Here is a 19,687-nt window from a genome sequence, read left to right as displayed (position 1 = left end):
AAAAATTATATTACTAGATGCAAAGGAAGAAGTAGACTCCAATGCATTGTACAATAATAGTAGGGAACTTCAGCCCATGCTCAGCATTAGATGGGTCATGTGGACAGAAAACAAAAGAAATATACATATAGACTAAATATACATATGGACTAAAAGGTAAAGACAGTTTCTTGTATATGTAAATATCTTGTGTACTTTCATATACATATACATATCTTTTATATAAAAATATAGACTAAAAGAAGTAAAGAGATGGATAAAAGATACTTTATACAAATGGCAACCAAAAGCAAGCAGGAATAGTTGTATTTATAAAACAGGCTTTAATTCAAAAACATTTAAAAGACAAAGAGGGTCATTACACAATGATAAAGAGATCAATTCAGCAAGAGGATGTAACAATTATAAATTTATATGCACTTAACACCACAGAACTCTGATATATAAATATTATATTACTAGATATAGGCTGGGCGTGGTGGCTCATGCCTGTAATCCTAGCACTTTGGGAGGTTGAGGCGGGTAGATCACGAGGTCAGGAGTTCAAGACCAGCCTGGCCAACATAGTGAAACCCCGTCTCTACTAAAAATATAAAAATTACCCGGGCATGGTGACACATGCCTCTAGTCCCAGCTACTCGGGAGGCTAAGGCAGGAGAATTGCTTGAACCCAGAAGGCAGAGGTTGTGGTGAGCCGAGATCGCACCACTACACTCCAGCCTGGGCAATAGAATGAGACTCCATCTCAAAAAAAAAAAAAAAATCATATTACTAGATGTAAAGCAAGAAGTAGACTCCAATACAATGTACAATAATAGTGGGGAACTTCACCGATTCGCAGCATTACACAGCTCATGTGAACAGAAAACCAGAAACACTGAACTTAAACTGAACTTTAGATCAATGGATTTAACAACCTTTACTGTTTCCAATGGCTACAAAATGCACATTCTTCTCATTAGCACATGAAACATTCTCCAGGATAAATCACATTAGTTCACAAAAGAAGTCTCAGCAAATTAAAAAAAAAATCAAAATCACATCAAGTATGTTCTCAGATCAAGTATCTTCACTGTTAATGTGATGAGATTCCCTTATAGGTGACCAGATACTTTTACTGTTTTTACAATTCTCTCTTTATCTTTGACTTTTGACAGCTTGACTATAATGTGCTGTGGAGAATGTCTTTTTGATTATAAATATTTGAGAATCTCTGAGTTTCTTGTATCCAGATGTGTAAACATCCTGCTAGACTTGGGAAGTTTTCCACTATTAATAAAACTGGAATAAAAGTGGAATAAAACTAGCAATCAGTAAGAGTAGCTTTGGAAATGATACAAATACATGGAAATGAAACAACATGCTCCTCAACAACCATTGTGTTAATGAAGAAATTAAGATGGAAAATTTAAAAAATATATTGAAACAAAAGGAAATTGAAATACAACATACCCAAAACTATGGGATACAGCAAAAGCAGAGCGAAGGTGGACATTTGTAACAGTAATGCCTACATCAGAAAAATGGAAGATTTCAAATAAACAGTCTAATGACGCACCTCGAGGAACTTGAAAAGCAAGAACAAACCACATCCAAGATTAGTGGAAGGAAAGAAACTATAAAGATCAGAGCAGAACTAAATAAAATAGAGACTTAAAAAATAATACAAAGGATTAATGAAATGAATAGTCTCATCAGAGACTATTATGAACAACTATACACTAACAGACTGGAAAACCTAGAGGAAAAGGATAAATTCCTGAACACATACCATCTTCTAAGGTTGAATCAGAAAAAAAAATGGAAAACCTGAACAGACCAATAGTGAGTAACAAGATTAAACCAGTAATAAAAAGTCTCTGAAGAAAGAAAAGCTGAAGACCAGATGGGCTTCACTGTCAAATTCTACCAAATGTATAAAGAATTAATGCTAATTTTCCTGAAACCATTCCAAAAAGTTAAAGAGGAGGGAATTATCCCTAACTCATTCTATGAGACCAAATGCTGTCTCTCCTGCTCTGCCATGTGAAGATTATGCCTGCTTCCCCTTCGACTTCCACCATGATTATAAGTTTCCTCAGGCCTCCCTAGCCATGCCTCCTGCACAGCCTGTGAAACTGTGAGCCAATGAAACCTCTTTTTTTATGAGTTATCCAGTCTCAGGTAGTTGTTTATAGCAGTGTGAGAAAAGACTAATACAATAATGAAGGACAAAAACCATATGATCATCTCAAAAGATGGAAAAAAAAAAGGAATTTGATAAAAATCAACTTTTCTTCGTTATAAAAACTCTTAACCAAAAGCTCCACCAAAAAACTCTTAGAACTAAGAAATTCAGTAAAGTCTCAGGATACAAAATCAATACTTAAAATTAGTAATATTTCTATACACCAATAATGAACTAGTTGAAAAAAAATCAAGAAGGCAATCCCATTTACAATAGCTACAAAAAAATACCTAGGAATAAATTTACCCAAGTGGATGAATGACTACAAGGAAAACTACAAAACACTGATAAAATAAACTGAAGAGGACACAAACCAATGGAAAGACATCCCATGCTCATGGATCAGAAAAATTAGCATTGTTGAAATGCCCATACTACCCAAAGCAATCTATAGATTCAATGCAATTGCTATTAAAATATCAATGTCATTTTTTATAGAAATAGAAAAAAAATCCTGAAATTTGTATAGAACCAAAAAAGAGCCTGTATTAGTCTGTTTTCACACTGCTGTAAAGAAACACCCAAAACGGGGTAATTTATAAGCAAAAGAGGTTTACTTGGGTCACAGTTCCACAGGCTCAACAGGAAGCACGGCTGGGGAGGCCTCAGGAAACTTACAATCATGGCAGAAGGCGAAGGGGAAGAAGGCACATCTTATGTGACCTGAGCAGAAGGAAGAGAGACAAGGAAGAGATGCTACACACTTTTAAACAACCAGATGTCATGAGAACTCACTCACTATCAAAAGAACAGTAAGGGGAAAACTGCCCCTAGGATCCAATCACCTCCCACCAGGCCTCTCCTCAAACACTAGGAGTTAAAATTCAACATGAGATTTGGGTGGGGACACAAATCCAAACCGTATCAGATCCCAAATAGCCAAAGCAATTCTAAGCAAAAAGAACAAAGTTGGAGGCATCACGCTACCTGACTTCAAAATATTTTATGAGGTGATAGTAACCAAAACAGATAGTATTGGTATAAAAGCGTACACATAGATACATAGAATAGAATAGTGGAAACATAAATTATATATTTATAGCTAACTGATTTGGACAAAGGCACCAAGAACATAAACTGGGGAAAGCATATCTTCATCAATAAATGGTGCTGGCAAAACTGGATTCATATTCAAAGGAATGAAACTGATTTTCTATCTCTCACCATATACAAAAATCAACTCGAAGTAGATTAATGACTTAAATGTAAGACCCCAAACTATAAAACTACTAGAGGAAAAAATAGGGGAGACATTTCAAGACATTAGGCAAACATTTCATGGCTAGAACCTCAAAAGCATGGGCAACAAAAACAAAAGTAGGCAAAAAGGACTATATTAAACTAAAATGCTTCTGCACAGGAGAGAAAATAATGAACACAGTGAAGAGGCAACCTGTTGAGTGGGAAAACATATTTGCAAACTGTTTATCCCACAAGGGACTAATTTCCATAATACACAAGGAACACAAACGATAGTAAGAAAACAAAGAATCCCATTAAAAAGTGAACATGAATGGACATTTCTCAAAAGAAGACATACAGGTATATAAAAAATGATCAACACCACTGATCATCAGGAAATGCAAATCAAAACCACAATAAGATATTATTTTACCTTAGTTAGATTGAGTATTATGAACAACAAAAGATGCTTCTGAAAATGTGGAGAAAAGGAAACTCTTATACACGGTTGATGGGAACGTACATTAGTATAGCCATGGTGGAACACAGTATGGAGATTTACCAAAAAACTAAAAATAGAACTACCATACAATTTAGCAATCCCAATATTTGAGTGGAGTGCAGGTATCCCTTCAAAATACTGGTATCAATATACCGACATCCTTTCTTTTGGATATCAGTATATCAAAGGGATACCTGCACTGCAGCACTATTCACAGCAGCAAAAATATGGAATCAATCCAAATATCTGTCACTGAATGAATAAAGAAAATGTGGTATATATATGCAATGGACTACTATTTGGCTATGAAAAAGATTGAAATCATGTCATTTGCAGCAATACAGATGGAAATGGAGGCTATGATGTTAAGTGAAATAAGCGAGGCAGACAAAAAGAAATATCATATGTTCTCACACATATGTGGCAGCTAAAGAAAGTAAATTTCATAGAAGTAGAAAGTAGAATGATAGAGGCCAGAGATAAGGAAAGGTGTGTGGATAGGAGAGAGGGCATGAAGAGAGATTGGTTAATGGGTGCAAACATATAATTAGATATAAGTAATTGGTTAAAATGTTCAACAGCAGAGTGGCATGACAATAGTTGACGATGATGTACTGTATGTTTAAAAATAGCTAGTAGAGAGCACTTGAAATGTTCCCAACACAGAGCAATGATGAATACTTGAGGTGATGGATACCGTTAATACCTTTAATGACTTTATCGTTACACATTCTCTGCATGTAAGAAAATATCACATGTACTCCACAAATATGTACAAATATTATGTATCAATAAAAAATAATGACAAGTTGAAGGTGAGGGTCAGTATTCACAGGAGGAGGGCCATTTCTGGCCTTAACCCCTTACCCATCTGTTAGGACCTTGTCTGCCCTCTTTCTAGGGGCAATACTGTTTGTTTCTGTTAAAGGAATGAATAAATGCATACCAAGTATTGAGCTTTGGTTACACAATTAATTGAACAGGTGGTGGTCAGAGGGCAAACCTTCCAGAAGCAAGCCGAGTACCTGCTATACATTCCTATATGCAACTGTGACACTGGGCTCATTTCTTTCTCTTTGGTGTTGATATGACTTTCTTGTTACTAGAGGTGGGGAGAAGAGACTCATCCTTTCTGAGAACTAATAATGAATTTTTTCCACTTGGTTGAGTTCTGAAAATTACAGAATGATAGTTATTAGTAACAGGACATTGTTTAGAAAGAATTGTATTTTACCACTTCAATAAAATTCCCAAACATACACCATTTTGCCCATTGCGTCACATCGGGTTTAAATTGTACATTTCAGTCTATATTCTCTGCTTTTGGAAAGAACAGCAAATCACAATTTTGCTGGGAAAAAAAAACAACAACAAAACAAAACTCTTGACTTGGAAGCAGAAGACTAAGGCCTACATATCCCTAAGCCACAGCTTTCCTCATCCGTAAAATAAGAGGGATTCTTAGATGAGCTTTAAGTTGTCTTTCCAGCTTCTTAATTCCTCACCCACTTGAGTAGTCAGTCAACATTACTCACCTTAGGCTGTATTGGCCTCTCAGATTTTGCCCCCATCTGAAATCGACTTCCTTCTAGTTCTCTTACCAGCTGTCCTCCAGTAACTTATAGAAATGTCCACAGAAGTGAGAAGGAGAACTTTTACAAATTAATTAGGTTGCCTATTTCTGTTAATATTGTGTTTCTATATTTTTACTAAAAATTATTTTTCTATCAAATTATTATGTGGAATGCTGGAGAAAATGCAAGGTTCATTTAAAATCAATTCCACACACAATTTTGTTGTGCTCACTGGCTCTACAGATTTGTTACATGAAAAATTATTTGCATGCCCGCATTCCAAAGATAAAGAGCAATGTACAATTCTGAAATGATTTTCTATTTTTATTTTTTACAAATTGGAGTTGATTCTTAAATACAGAAATACTTCCATTTTTTCCAGCCATTCTGTGTCCTGCAGTGATGTGTAGACCATCTCACAGAGGACTCACTTCTGATGATCCTTTCCTTGGGCCGGGCCTGGCACCATAGTTCTTAGACATGTTCTTTTTTGTCTCATAACCACTTCTCTTATCTTTTTATCTAAATTCACACTGCTAGGGGAATTAGCTAATCTCTGCATTTTAAACAAGTCTTGTGGATCTGTACATTTTTTTAAAATTTGATTTTAATTAGCCTTCTTTTATTGTATGGTTATATAAGTTTTGACAAATGCATAGTCCTGAGCACCACACTCAGGACATAGAATAGTGCTCTTACACTAAAAATTTCCTTGAGCTTCCCCTTTGGAGTCAAATCCCGCTCTCAGTCCTAATCCTTGTCAATTACTGATTTGTTTTCTGACCCTAGCGTGTTATGTATTTTTAGACTGTCATGTAAGTGAAATAATATAGTATTGATTTTTTGAGTCTGGTTTCTTTCACTTTGTGTGATGTATTGAGGATTCATTTATGTTGGTGCATGTATCAATAGTTTGTTCCTTCTTATCGATGAGTAGTATTCTACCATATGGATGTACAATAGTTCATTTATTCACCTGCTGAAGGACTTTTGAGTTGTTTCTAGTTTGTGGCAATTATGAATAATGCTCTAAATATTCATGTGCAGATTTTTGTGTGGATACATGTTTTCATTTTTCCTCGGAAAATACCTAGGAGCAAAATTGCTGGGTCATGTGATAATCATATGTTTCATTTTCTTAGAAACTGCCAAACTGTTTTACAGGGTGGCTGTACCAGTGTGCATCTTCACTAGTGTTGAATGAGAGTTGCAGAAATTTCTCTGTCAGTACTTGATATAGTGAGGGTTTTATTATTTTAGTCATACTAATAGGTGTATAGTGAAATGTACTCTTTTTTAAACCACAAGAACATCTTTTACATTATGAAATAAAATACTTAACATTGCAGGCTAGTATATTTACATTTGTATTAAATTACCAATATCTGAAGCAATCCCAAGGATCAAAGGACCATGAGTAGGCATTTGATTTACATCTGCTTGGCCAAAAAGACGTATGAGAGATCTATCCCCAAACAAAGATAGGACCCCACAGTGATACACTAGACATCTTGAACTGTAGAAAGCGAACACATAGCTTTAAACTAGCTTCCCTGTCCTGGTAGAGCCCGCTATCAAGAGTTCAAAAATAATGAAGACCTCTCAGATTACACTACTATACAACTAGGGAATACATAAAAAAACTAAGAAGGAAATCTTTGCTTTATAGAACAAGTTAAAATACAGAACTACCCACACCATTAGTACCATTATATTTTCAAGAATTAGACCTGAGTCTTCTTGGAATTGTTTTCTCTCCTGCTACCTGGTGATTACATGGAACTCCTGGTCTTGGAAGTGGACTGAGCCTCAGACTTGCAGTGTCTTAGCCATGCATAAGAATAGCTAGTGTCTTCACTATAACTTTTGTCCTCATGGCATCTCAAAAATCTTACTGACTTCCTCAAGTACTAGATTAGCCTGGCACTCTTGGTTTGTCCTATCTTGAAGCTGCTTAGAGCCTACTGTGGCTGGGTTGCATCGTAAGTGGGAGTTAAGGAACAACTATAGTCAAAGTTACTCCTGAACTCCTTTTAGAATAATGCCATGTTGGAGGCCACACCACGCTGTCTCACAGCTGAATCCAGTTCTGCCAGTTTTTCCTCCAGCTTTGGAACGAGTGATGTTTTTCTTCAGTTGGGTACCAGATGAAGGAATTGGCTTGTGTGTGTGCAGGGAGCATGTGGTAAGAAAACCATCCTTGGCACCTGACTACCACAATTCTATTAAGTGCATCTGATTCTCATGCTATGAGTGGCTCAGAGAAAGTGAGATAAACTGAGAGAACAGACTTATGTCTCCCGCTCGTACTCATCTTGGGCACCTACTCAGCATATTGAGAGGGATGGCAGGTGGAATTTCTGGCACCATCTTAAATGTTATTTTTCTGTCTTTCCTGCAATGCGTTCCCTATCTTCCCAAGGTATATAGTTGGATTTCTTCAAGAAAAATGTCATAAAATCTGTAATGTTACTTTTCTGTAGTGGCAATGCAGTAGCTGGCTACTGTCTTCTTTTCCATTTCTTCGCAACGGGATGGAGAAATATTGATAGATTTTACATACCCTCTTAACGTCTAATGGCAAGCTTGGCCAGCCTTACTCCTTCCCTGAACAATGCCCCCGCCGTGAGTAGCACAGTTGGTGAGCTGCACACAGAACAGCCATACTCAACGCCGCTCTTGCACGAGCGAGAGACATTCTTTTCAGCTGCTTCTAGCCCAAAGCCATACAGTGCCCCTCCTGAGGTCTGTAAATGCTCAGGCAGATTACAGAGCTGGGCTCATTAAAATCTGGCTGTAGAGCAATGGTGGTAACAAAATATGATATGTTATTACTTCCATTTTCATTTTCTGAAATGACTGTGGCATTACTCATTGGAGATGCATTAGACATTTTAGACATGTTTTTACCCAACCAAATTCACAGAAGTAAAAATACCAGTAAAGTTTCCAAAATATGACAACACAAATTTTCAAGTCTGGTTTCATAATACAAAATAACTGCTACTTATTTGTAATAAATAATAGTGTGTAAAAATAAGTAGAAACCCATAAATGTACTTAATAAATTATGTAAAAAGAAGTAGATAAGAATTGAAAATTTGCTAGTGCAGAGCCTTACATAGTAGGAATTAATTAACTATTAATTGCCCTTGTTTTCTTTCATTTTTAACCCTTTGTATTTAGAAGATAGGTTTATTAATGACCTAGTCATGGCAAAAAGCATAAAAAATGCTTAATAAGAAAAGTTATTCCTTGGATCCCCCCTTTCCTTATTTGTTTTGGAAAGGCAATGTGGTGCAACAGAAATATTATCTATCAGGCAAACCTATATTCAAATCCCAGCTAGTTGTGTGACCTTGAGCAAACTATTTAATTTCCTGAGCATCAGTTTCTTATTCTTAGACGAAGATAATGTTCCAAATATCCAGGGCAGGGGATAATAACACTGTCTTGTGGAATCATTTTAAGAGTTTAGGATGAAGCCATTAAACATTCAATTTATTGAATTTCTTTTGATTCCAAGAAAACTTCTAACTATGTATAGTTTCCCTGATAGGTATCTCCAGATTTTGTGGTGACCAAATGGGCTTCTAGATCTTATCAGTCATTTCCTTGTATAAACCAGTGATTCTCATTTACCTAACCATATTGCTTTACTAAACATAGAAAAAGAATGCACCATTTATCCAGAATGGGCGTGCTGTCTACTGGTGCAATAAGGTCTCATCTTAAATTAATATACCTAATTTCATAAGTGTAATTAAAGTGAGTTTCACTGCTTCTCCCAGAGACAGACCTGCTTTTTATGTAAAGGTGAAATTAAGCTTTTGAGCCTGCAAGGTGAAGGACTAGCAGCTGAAGGTTATACATTTAGCGAGGTAAGGAATGTCACCTAAGGAATAGTTCTTTCTAGACTATTCTACTTCTGCATACCCAATTAAAGTTTATGTTTAATCATTATTACAGTAATGACTGGACATAATTTAAAAATAAAAAGTATTTGACTTAAGTGTTTGACTTATAATGGAAAACTCTCAATTCCTGTTACTTGGAGGCAACCACTTTGAATTCTTTAAGCTATTTCTTCCGATATTTACCTCCATATTTCTAAATTGCATAGCTCTGGTGTTGATTTCTTGATTTTTTTTAAAGTTTTAGATATTTTCTACTTATCTCTTAGGATGAAAGAGGAGGATGTTGCTAGCTTTCACACACTGATACACATCCATGCAGCTAGCACACACATACATGCATGCACATACACATACAACTCTTCTGTATAGTTATACCATATTTTTAGAACAATTGAATCATTATAGTGTTATGAAAACATTGTTCACAGCTGATGCATTATTAGTATTATAGTTGTGCACATGAGCATTTTCTTGCATAATTTTTGCTTTTTCTAGAATTTATACTGATGAAGGGACCTGCTACCCCATAAGATCACTCTGTATAGTAGACAGTTAAAGAGTTTTTGTTGTCTACACTGCTTTCAAATGCCCATTTTGAAATTTAGCTCAGCACCTACAAGGCCTGCATTCCAAGCTCTTGCTTCTAGAGATCCTATTGACTACAATACTTGGAAGAGACCTCAGCTTGTATCCAAGCATAAAAGAAAATCAAACTTTGATGTGCCTAGGAGCCGTGATTCCATAGTCCCTGGCTCTGGCTGGTGAGCCAGCCCTTCCTCTCTTTCTGCAGAGTTTTTCTTACTGACAAAGGTTTGTTGCTAAATTCTGAGTTTGTAGTCTAAGTTTCTTTAACAGGTGCCGCTCTTCATCTTTATGTTTTCACAACCTCCTCTGAACGTTAAACATACTGCAGTTTTGTCATCTGCAGGTTCTTGGAGATGGGCTTCCTTAACACTTTGTCCTGCTGTAATGGGGACGAGCTGCTCCAGAGCCAACAACATACATACCGCCCCGAGACTTCGCCTCTTCCCCATCCACGGGAGGCTCTCCATCTCCCTCCTCTTTGGGGCTCTCTGTTCTTTGTATCTTTATCTTACCTGATTTACTCCTCAATTTTAAAGAAGTACATCCTTCCGGTAGTTTCCTGGGAAAGAGTTTGTGGTAAGTACTTTTAGTTTTTTTTTGACTGAAAATATCTTTATTCTATTTTCACATTTGCTAATTTTGCTGGGTACATATTCTAGGATAAAAATTACCTTTTCAAACACGTTCTTCAGTTGCTTCCAGCTTTCAGTGTTGCAGTTGGGAAGTTTGGTGCTATAATGATTCTTTTTATACATTAATAAATTCATTGAGTGATAATTTTATACTGATTGTTGATCCACTGTAAAATATATATCTTTTTTACATTCTGAAGACTTATTTTTTTATTACTTTTAATTTAATTTTATTTTACTTTAAGTTCTGGGATACATGTGCAGAATGTGCAGGTTTGTTACATAGGTATGCATGTGCCATGGTGGTTTGCTGCACCTATCAACCTGTCACTAGGTTTTAAGCCCCGCATGCATTAGGTGTTTGTCCTAATGCTCTCCCCTCCCCTTGCCGCCCACCTCCGACAGGCCCCGATGTGTGACATTCCCCTCCCTGTGTTTAAGATCTATCCTCAGTCTCTGTTATTCATGAATTCTATATATTGTGGCTTGAAGTGAGATTTATCAATGGGTCTCTTTAAAGGTAAAAATGTATGCCTTTTAGTTCTAGAAAATACTTATATTTTATCCTATGATAATCTCTTCTGTTTTCTGTGCTGTCTGTTTCAGCAACTATTATTATTTAGATGCTAGGCTTTCTGGATTGGTTAAATAAATAATTTTTTCCCTCAATTGCAGTATCTCCATATTTTATTTCTATTCTTTATTTTACTTTTCAATGCATCTGTTGAAATGTTTATTTCTGGTCTGGCATGGTGGCTCACACCTGTAATCCCAGCAATTTGGGAGGCCAAAGCTTGAGCTCAGTAGTTCACCTGGGCAACAAGGCGAAACCCCATCTTACAAGAATTACAAAAAAACTAGCCAAGCATGGTGGTGTGTGACTGTAGTCCCAGCTACTCAGGAGGCTGAGGTGGGAGGATTGCTTGAGCCCAGGAAGAGGAGAAGAGGAGGTTGCAGTGAGCCGTGATCACACCACTCTACTCCTACTTTGGTGACAGAGTGAGACTCTGTCTCAAAAAAAAAAAAAAAAAAAAGAAAAAAAAAGAAAAAAAAAGCAGGGCTTATTTCTATATCATACTGTTAATTTTCAAGAGTACTTTGTTTTTGTTTGTTGGGTTTTTCGAAGTAGTATAGCATCTAGCATCCTTTTTTTGTTTTATGGATACCGTATCTTTTAAATTTAAATTTAAATTAAATTTAATTTTTTAACTTTTCCACAAGTTATTGGGGTACAGATGGTATTTGGTTACATGAGTAAGTTATTTAGTGGTGATTTGTGAGATTTTGGTGCACCCGTTACCCAAGCAGAATACACTGCACCATATTTGTAGCCTTCTATCCCTCACCCTCCTTCCACTATTCCCCCCACATACCCAAAGTCCATTGCATCATTCTTATGCTTTTGCATCCTCATAGCTTGGCTCCCACATATCAGTGAGAACATACAACATTTGGTTTTCCATTCCTCAGTTACTTCACTTAGAATAATAGTCTCTAGTCTCATCCAGGTCACTGCAAATGCAGTTAATTCATTCCTTTTTATGGCTGCATAGTTTTCCATTATATATGTATAATAGAATAAAATATATATGTGTGTATATACACACACACACACACACACACACACCACTGGGTTGGTTCCATGATTTTGCAATTGTAAATTGTGCTGCTGTAAACATGCATGAGCAGGTATCTTTTTCGAATAATGACTTCTTTTCCTCTGGGTAGATACTCAGTAGTGGGATTGCTGGATCAAATGGTAGTTCTACTTTTAGTTCTTTAAGGAATCTCCACTCTGTTTTCTATGGTGGCTGTACGAGTTTACATTCCCACCAGCAGTGTAGAAGTGTTCCCTGATCACCGCATCCATGCCAACATCTATTCTTTATTGATTTTTTGATTATGGCCATTCTTGCAGGAGTGAAGTGGTATTGCAGTGTGGTTTTGATTTGCATCTCCCTGATCATTAGTGATGCTGAGTATTTTTTCATATATTTGTTGGTCATTTGTATATCTTCTTTTGAGAATTGTCTGTTCATGTCCTTAGCCTACTTTTTGATGGGATTGTTATTTTCTTAATGATTTGTTTTGGTTTGTTGTAGATTCTGGATATTAGTGTTTTGTCAGATGTATAGATTGTGAAGACAACAAGAAATTGTCTGTTTGCTGACTGTTCCTTGTGCTGTGCAAAAACTCTTTAGTTTAATTAGATGACAGCTACTTATCTTTGTTTTTATTGTATTTACTTTTTCGTTTTTGGTCATGAGATCTTTGCCTAAGCCAATGTCCAGAAGGGTTTTTCCAACGTTATCTTCTAGAATTTTTATAGTTTCAGGTCTTAGGTTTAAGTCCTTAATCCATCTCGAGTTGACTTTTGTATAAGGTGAGAGACGAGGAACCAGTTTCATTCTCCTACATGTGGCTAGCCAATTATCCCAGCACCATTTGTTGAAAAGGGTGTCCTGTCCCCAACTTTATGGTTTTTGTTTGCTTTGTGGAAGATCAGTTAGCTGTAAGTATTTGAGTTTATTTCTGGGTTTTCTATTCTGTTCCATTGGTCTATGCACCTATTTTGATACCAGTACCATGCTGTTTTGGTGACTATGGCCTTACAGCACAGTTTGAAATCAGGTAGTGTTATGCCTCCAGATTTGTTCTTTTTGCTTGGTTTTGCTTTGGCTATGCGGACTCTTTTTTTGGTTCCATATGAATTTTAGAATTGTTTTTTCTGTCTCTGTGAGGAATGATGGTGGTATTTTGATGGGGACTGCATTGAATTTGTAGATTGCTTTTGGCAGTATGGTCATTTTCACAATATTGATTCTACCCATCCATAAGTATGGAATGTATTTCCATTTGTTTGCATTGTCTATGATTTCTTTCAGCAGTATTTCATAGTTTTCCTTGCGGAGGGCTTTTGACTCCTTTGTTAGGTATATTCCCAAGTTGTCTTTTTTTTTTTTTTTTTTGCAGCTATTGTAAAAGAAGTTGAGTTCTTGATTTGATTCTCTGTTTTGTCACTGTTGGTGTAGAGAAGAGCTACTGATTTGTGTACATTGAGCTTGTATCTGGAAATTTGCTGAATTATTTTATCAGTTCTAGGAGCTTTCTGGAGGAGTCTTTAGAGTTTTTCAATGTAAAAAATCATTTTGTCAGCAAACAGTGACAGTTTGAATTCCTCTGTACTGATTTGGATGGTGTTTATTTCTTACTCTTGTCTGATTGCTCTGGCTAGGACTTCCAGTACTATGTTGAAGAGAAGTGATGAGAGTGGGCATTCTTGTCTTGTTCCAGTTCTCAGAGGGAGTGCTTTCAACTTTTCCCCATTCAGTATTATGTTGGCTGTGGGTTTGTCATAAATGGCTTTTATTACATTAAGAAGTGTCCCTTGTATGCTGATTTTCCTGAGGGCTTTAATCATAAAGGAAAGTTGGATTTTGTCAAATGCTTTTTCTGCATCTATTGAGCTGATCATATGATTTTTGTTTTTAATTCTGTTTATGTGGTATAGCACATTTATTGACTTGCATATGTTAAACCATCCCTTCATCCCTGGTATGAAACCCACTTGGTATATTCATCAAGGATATTGGTCTGTAGTTTTCTTTTTTGGTTGTGTCCTTTCCTGGTTTTGGTATTAGGGTGATGCTAGTTTCATAGAATGAATTTGGGAGGGTTCCTTCTTTCTCTGTCTTGTGGAATAGTGTCAAAAGGACTGGTACCATTCTTCTTTGAATGTCTGGTAGAAGTCTGCTGTGAATCCATCTGGTCCTTGACTTTTTTTCTGTTGGTAATTTTTAAATTGTCATTTCAGTCTCACTGCTTGTTATTGGCCTGTTCAGGGTATCTAATTCTTCCTGATTTAAGCTAGGAGGGTTGTACTTTTCCAGGAATTTCTCCATCTCTTCTAGATTTTCTAGTTTGTGTGTGTAAACGTGTTCATAGTAGCCTTGTATGATCTTATGTATTTCAGTGATGTCAGTTGCAATATCTCCTGTTTTGTTTCATAGTGAGGTTATTTGGATTTTCTCTCTTCTTTTCTTGGTTAATCTTTGCCAATGGTCTATCAATTTTCTTTATTTTTTCAAAGAACCAGCTTTTGTTTCATTTATCTTTTGTATTTTTTTGTTTCAATTTCATTTAGTTTTGCTATGATCTTGGTTATTTCCTCTCATCTACTGGGTTTAGGGTTGGTTTGTTCTTGTTTCTATAGTTCCATGAGGTGTCATCTTATATTGTCTGTTTGTGTTATTTCAGTTTTTTTGATGTAGGCATTTAGGGCTATGAAATTTCCTCTTAGCACCACCTTGATTATATCCCAGAGGTTTTGATAGGTTGTGTGATTGTGTCATTGTTGTTGAGTTCGAATAATTTTTAAATTTCCATATTGATTTTGTTTTTGACCCAATGCTCATTCAGGAGCAGGTTATTTAATTTCCATGTATTTGTATGGTTTTAAAGGTTCCTTTTGGAATTGATTTCCAGTTTTACTCCACTGTGGTCTGAGAGAGTGCTTGATATAATTTCAATTTTCTTAAATTTATTGAAGCTTGTTTTATGGCCTATCATGTGGTCTATCTTGGAGAAAGTTCCACGCACTGTTGAATAGAATGTGTAGTTTGTGGTTGTTGGATAAAATGTTCTTTATATATCTGTTAAGTCCCTTTGTCTTTGTTGGGATGGGTTAATTCTAAGACTTTGTCTTAGATCTCTGAATTTCTTTCTTCTGGTTGTTCAGTTTTACTGCAGAGACTTTCCAGAGCATTTTGCATTTCTAAAAGTTTGTCCAAAGTTTCCTGAGTTTTTTTATTGTTTTTTTTTTCTTTATCTGTTTCCTTGAATATTTCTCCCTTCACTTCCTGTATCATGTTTTGGATTTCCTTGCATTAGATTTCACTTTTCTCTGGTCCCTCCCTGATTAACTTAACAACTAATCTCCTGGATTCTTTTTCAGGTAAATCAGGGATTTCTTCTTTTGGATCCATTGCTGGTGAAGTTGTGTGATTTTTTCGGAGGTATTGAAGAGCCTTGTTTTTTCATATTACCAGGGTTGGTTTTCTGTTTCCTTCTCATTTGGGTAGGCTCTGTCAGAGGGAAGGTCTATGTCTGAAGGCTGTTGTTCAGATTTTTTTGTCCCAAGGTGTGTTCACTTGATGTAGTACTCTCCCCTTTTCCCTGTGGATGTGGCTTCCTGTGAGCCAAGAGTAGTGATTGTTGTCTCCTATCTGGGTCTAGCAACCCAGCCAGTCTACCCAGCTCTGGGATGGTGCTGGGGGTTGTCTGCACAGAGTCCTGTGATGTGAGCCATCTATGGGTTTCTTAGCTGTGAATATCAGTGCCTGTTCTGCTGAAGATGGTGGAGGGTGCAGTGGACTACATGAGGGTCCTTAGCTCTGATGGTTTAATGCACTGTTTTTGTGCTGGTTGGCATCCTGCCAGGAGGTGGCCCTTTCCAGAAAGCATCAGCTGTAGTAGTGTGGAGAGGGACTGGCGGTAGATGGGGCCCTAGAACTCCCAATATTAAATGCCCTTTGTGTTTGGCTACTAGGGTGAACTTTGGAAGAACCATTCGATAAGGGTGGTGCCAGGTGTGTCTGAGCTCAGACTCTCCTTAGCCGGGTTTTGCTGCAGCTACTGTGGGGAATGGGAGTGAGATTCCCAGGTCACTGGAGTTGTGTACCTAGGAGGATTATGGCTGCCTCTGCTGCGTCATGCAGATGGTCAGGAAAGCGGGGAAAGCTGGCAGTTACAGGCCTCACCCAGCTCCCAGGCAAATTAAAGGGCCAGTCTCACTCCCACCATGCCTCCCCCAACAGCCCAGAGTCTGTTTCCAGGTGGAGGGCAAGACGGGCTTGAAAACTTGCGCCATGCGTTCCGCCTCCTATCTGCAAAGAAAAGGGCTTTAGTTCTTCCCCCTGCCTGTGGAGTCTGCATGCCTGTGAGTTCTGGCCAGGGGCTTCTCTTCTGCCTGTGAGTTCTGGCCAGGAGCTTCTCGCCCAGTTCAAATTGTCATAAAGTTAAGCTAAAGAAGTCCTTCTCCCTGTGGAGTTTTACCCCCTGCTCCTCTGGCCGCCCTCCCGATGGATCCTTGTGGTGTCAGGCAGGAATGGGCTGCTAAGGGACCCAGTGAATTCCCAGGGCCGTTCTGCTGCTTCCTCTACTCTTGTATTTCACTTGGCTTGGCTCTCTAACTTCACTCAGCCCCAGGTACAGCCGGAAACTTCTCCTGCAATCAGACCTTCAGCTTCTCCAGTGGAGGTGTGTGTTCAGGAGAGGAGGGTCTCCCTTTCCCACTTCTGCAGTTGGAGCACTCACAGTATCTGAGGTGTCTTCTGGGTCCTGTAGGAGTAGCCCGCTTCCTTCAGAGTTTCGGTGGGTCCTCTCAGAATTGCTGGTTTGTTTTTGCAGTCGATCTGGAGCTAAAATTCACAATGCAAGCCTCTGCTCGCTGCTCTGTCTGGAGCTGAAATTCTAGTCCTGCCTCCCATTTGCCATGATCCCTCAGTAATCTGTATCTTTTTTTTTAGATGGTTTCTGTATCTGTTCTTACATTTTAAGTAAAATCATGTAAGTGTTTTAAAGTTTCCATTTGTTTTCTCTCTTATCATTGTTTTCTCTGTTCTGTTTGTTCAGTTTCCATCTCTGAGTTTAAATTTCCCTTAGTTGCCTGGTGGTCTCAGGCTGTTCATTTTTAAAGAAAATATTATTGAGAGCTCTGTTTCTCGGCACAGTTTGCCAATTTGTGGACCTTGCCACAGAGTGATCAGATGGAAGGTCTGGCTATCTCACCGGGATGCTCCCCAAATAAGATTTGAAGTATGTTCTTTTGGTTAAATCAATTTTCTCAAAAATAAAGTCTACAATCTCCCACCTAATGATATATACTTTGCTGTAAGCATTTTGGGAGTCCAGCAGGAAAAAAGTTGTTGGTGAAGGAAGTGGGAGTGGAAGCAGCAGCCAATTTTATCAGCCCTCAAAAGTTAAGTGCTCTTTGGAGAATGAGCCAGATCTTACTCATTGTAGCATTTCTCATGGGAATGAGTTAGACAGCTTACATATTGTGACATAAAGATGTTGGCAGTTTGGCTGGGATATTTGTCACACAATTATTTGTCATTGTTTATTTAAGTGATTGTTTCATGCTTCATGGGTGTCCCTTTAGAAACTATGAAAGGGGATAAAAGGCTTCAACAACAGAGAGGCCTACTCTGTTTTTTGTTTTGTTTTATTTTATTTATTTTATTTTTTTGAGACGGAGACTCACTCTGTTGCCCAGGCTGGAGTGCAGTGGCACAACCTCAGCTCACTGTAAGCTTCATTTCCCAGGTTCACACCATTCTCCTACCTCAGCCTCCCGAGTAGTTAGGATTACAGGCACCTGCCACAATGCCTGGCTAAATTTTTTTTTTTTTTTTTTTGTATTTTTAGTAGAGACAGGGTTTTGTGTGTTAGCCAGGATGGTCTCTATCTCCTGACCTCATGATCTGCCCACCTCGGCTTCCCAAAGTGTTGGGATTACAGGCATGAGCCACCGCGCCTGGCCTTGTTTTTATTTTTGAGACAGGGTCTTGCTCTGTTGCCCAGGCTGGAGTGCAGTGGCACAATCTCAGCTCACTGCAACCTCTGCCTCCCGGATTCAAATGATTCTTGTGCCTCAGCCTCCCAAGTAGCTGAGATTACAGGCGTGTGCCACCACACCTGGCTAAATTTTGTATTTTTAGTAGAGACCGGGTTTTACCATGTTGGCCAGGCTAGAAAGGCCTACTCTTTCATCACAGTAACTACATTGCCGAGCCTCCAGCTACAACATAGAAGATATGAGATGGGACTTAACATGTGTGTAAGGCACTTAAAGTAGTTCTTGGCACAGGAACTATTATTAGATACATAATTATCAATTATTTAAGATCAATGTATTAATTAAATACTGCTTTTTTAACTACAGTTTTGCTAAAAGGGTCCTTACTTCAAATAAAATCCTACTCTCAAGTAGCTTATATCCTAGAAAAGACACTTGATAAATTGATTTCAATAATTTATAAAAAAAAAAAAAGATAGATGAAATAAGATGAAATCCATGTTATTGAAGAGAGTAACAGCCATCCGAAGAAGTCACCTTGCTCTAGGGCAGAAAGAATCTTTTCTGCACTCAAAGAGAATTCAGGACTCCTTCATCCCGAGTGTCTGGGCTTTAACCAGTATACATCTGCTTTTGTTTTTATTCTACTCCAGAAATCTGCTGTGAAGCCCTTTAATTCACAGAACCCAAATATTTTCCCTGAGAGGTGATGTCACTCAAATGTTTGCTTCCTCTTTAATCTGTTTGTATTTTCCAAAGATGTACTAATGTTTATGGACAGGCTTTATTTTCTTAGAAACAGGAAGCATATGCCATCCCATATACTTCCAATAAGTATTTCAGTTAGGCCGGGCACAGTGGCTCATGCCTGTAATCCCAGCACTTTGGGAAGCTAAGGCGGGTGGATCACGAGGTCAGGAGATCAAGACCATCCTGGCTAACATGGTGAAACTCCGTCTCTACTAAAAATACAAAAAATTAGCCGGGTGTGGTGGCGGGCACCTGTAGTCTCAGCTACTCGGGAGGCTGAGGCAGGAGAATGTCATGAACCCGGGAGGCGGAGCTTGCAGTGAGCTGAGATCGCACCACTGTACTCCAGCCTGGGCGACAGAGCGAGACTCCGCCTCAACAAACAAAGTATTTCAGCTGTTTTCTGTTGTCCTTAAAGAAACAAGATACCCAGAGGACTTTAGCAATAGGAAGCTAAAATGATTAGTAGTATCCCACAAGAGAATTAAAGAGTGTGGAGAAAGGCATTATCACATGATATCAAATGGCAGAAAACTAGGTTAGACCTTTTAGCAGGCTGGGCTGTTGTCCTTTGAGGGGCAACTCGGAGACCTACTAATGCATTTCAACAATGGGTGTGATCATCACTGCATTTCTATTCCTTGCTGTGATGAGAGAAGCTTGTATTCTCAGTAGAGGTCCCAGGCTTGGAAATAAGCTGGTTTTCTTAAAATAGCTTATTGAAAGGAAGCTCTTGCAT

The sequence above is a fragment of the Macaca nemestrina genome, chromosome 11 (genome assembly GCF_043159975.1).
Source record: "Macaca nemestrina isolate mMacNem1 chromosome 11, mMacNem.hap1, whole genome shotgun sequence".
Classification (NCBI taxonomy): Eukaryota; Metazoa; Chordata; class Mammalia; order Primates; family Cercopithecidae; genus Macaca; species Macaca nemestrina.
The sequence above is the reverse complement of the archived record's forward strand: the minus strand, read 5'-3'. Positions refer to the sequence as shown.